This window comes from Podarcis cretensis, assembly GCF_951804945.1.
Source record: "Podarcis cretensis genome assembly, chromosome: 5".
Classification (NCBI taxonomy): Eukaryota; Metazoa; Chordata; class Lepidosauria; order Squamata; family Lacertidae; genus Podarcis; species Podarcis cretensis.
Window position 1 is genome coordinate 21,886,806 of NC_137174.1, and position 2,414 is coordinate 21,889,219.

Consider the following 2,414-nt stretch of genomic DNA (forward strand, 5'->3'; position numbering starts at 1 on the left):
GGATCTTCAGCGGCTCCCAGTACCTTTCTGCACACAATTCACAGTGTTGGTGTTGACCTTTAAAGCCCTGAATGGTGTCAGCCCAGTTCACCTAAAGGGGCATCTTCACCCCATCACTCGGTCTGGACACTGAGGTCCACCTCCAAGGGCCTTCTGGCAGTTCCTTCACTGCAAGAAGTGAAGTTACAGGGAACCAGGCAGAGGGCCTTCTTGGCAGTGGCACCCTCCCTGTGGAATGTCCTCCCATCAGATGTCTAGGAAATAAACAACTACACTTTTAGAAGACATCTGGAAGCAGCCCTATATAGAAAAGTTTTTAATGTTTGATATTTTACTATGTTTTTATATGTGCTGTAAGCCACCCAAAGTGGCTGAGGAAACTCAGTTAGATGGGCGGAGTGTTGTTGTTGTTGTTGTTGTTGTTGTTGTTGTTGTCGTCGTCGTCATCACCATCACCACCATCATCATCCCTTCTCATGCCCTTTCTTGAAATGCAGCTGGGCTTCTGTCTCCACTTAGTCATTTGTAAGTTCCATGACTCATACAACAGTTGGTGCCTGTTCCGTTCCCGCTCAGCACATGTCAGCCTCTTCGCCTCCTCTCAAGCACCACTGTAAGCATAAGCTGTAATTATAACTTGATTAGTGTAGTAATTCATCTTCCATTTTTAATCTTTGCTGAAATGTGTGATACGTGGGTGCGAGGGCTCAGCATGTGAGCATTTCTGGGAATTTCTATTTCATATTTATCTGCATATTGTGTCTTAAGTTTCCATCTCATGTCTCAACATTCCATCCCACTGTAGAATGACCAAGAAAGGGGTATTGGGTCATGACTGTGCAGATGAAAGAGCAGGTCTCGTTGTCCATTGCTGTCATTGAGTTCTATTGGCTGCAGTCTTGGATGCAGTGGAGAATGGGAAAACCAAATCTTTGCCCCTGCAGAACAGGCTCATGAGAAGTAGAAATTTATCTCCCAGGACAATTTTGATCAGTGAGCAGCTGTGCGAGGTTTTGTTCTCTGCCTCCACACAGAGAACTTTGAAATGGGTTGTGATGGATCGGTGCTGCTGTTGACCTGCCATCATCTCCTGATTAGAGACAGGAGGGCCCATGGAGGGTCCAATTTAACTCCCTATCAAGGCAAGAGCAATTGCCAGCCAGCCAATTTCCCTCATCTCCAGAGGTGAACCAGCTCATCCTCCTCCTTGCCTTTAATGTGTCCTTCTTAACATGAAAGAGCTGCCTGTGATATGGGAGAGAGTTTTCCTTGAGCTTAGATAGCCCAGCAGTCAAAATCCAAACCTACATAAATATTTGTTTTGATTAGGGGAAAAGAGGGAGTAAAACTGAGGTAAATGGGTTAGTTACAGAATACCAAAGCAAAAAAGACAATTTTTAATTCACCCATATAGTTGGTAAGTGAGCAGACCAGCATACTGTATAAATATCCCCTAATAGAGTTACCTTTTGAATGTTTGCATATCACTGAATTTTGCATTGCTTTGTATTGCTATTAAATCATCTGGCTCGCCAGAGCAGCGATGTCACGCTGGCCACGTGACCCGGAAGTGTCTCCGGACAGCGCTGGCCCCTGGCCTCTTAAGTGAGATGGGCGCACAACCCCAGAGTCTGTCAAGACTGGCCCGTACGGGCAGGGGTACCTTTACCTTTACCTTTACCTTAAAGGAGATGTGAGGAAGTCCAGTTAGTTATATATATAAAAAAATTGTATTGAATGGTTGGTTTTTTTCTTTTTCTTTTTTCTTTTTTCTTTCCTTTTTTCTATATGGTTTTTTGGTGTATTTGTTCTGGCTTTTTTGTGTACTATTTTTTTGGTGAAGGGATCTTGTATGTATATTGTGTACTATGAATATTCAATAAAATATTTTTTTTTAAAAAAAAGGTTCTTTGGCATTTTCTTCACATGGGGAAGTGTTCCTTACCTCTTCCCCATGACCTGAAGGCAGTTCTCAGCTTTTGGGAAACAGCAGCAGGAGCTTTTTTGGGAATGGTGGGTTGACCCCATCCCTTGTTCTACTTGATGCAATCACCACAGTGCTAGAGGGAAGAATAAGGGAATGGGGCTGGGGAAAAGACTGGACTTCTCTTTCTCCTAGTCTATCAAACTTGACACAATTTAGCTAGTAATGGTAATAGCATTACACACATGTCAGCACACCTCACAATCACATGCAGTGTCATTAATTATGACAGCCCTGTGAGGTATTCCAGAATTATTTCCTCTTACTGCAGGTGAGGTGATGGGGGGGGGTGATGGTGAGAGAAAAGGGTTTTGCTTACGGCCACTGAGTGAGGGCAAAGCTGAGGTGAGAGGTGAGCTGAGGACTCACAGATCATGATTTCTGGTTTTCTACTATGCTATACCAGCTATTGTAATGAATTTGTGTCATG

The 2,414-nt window shown here is 43.7% G+C and overlaps 1 long non-coding RNA gene across 1 annotated transcript; it reads right to left on the reverse strand.

The window, feature by feature from the left end:
* Window positions 1-287: 287 nt before the first annotated feature.
* On the reverse strand, window positions 288-2,137 carry LOC307215952. The gene is made up of 2 exons (XR_013838785.1): window positions 1,946-2,137; window positions 288-1,245 (listed from the first exon to the last, which is right to left on the reverse strand). It is a non-coding gene; the product is annotated as an uncharacterized lncRNA (long non-coding RNA).
* Between the last annotated feature and the right edge of the window lie 277 nt (window positions 2,138-2,414).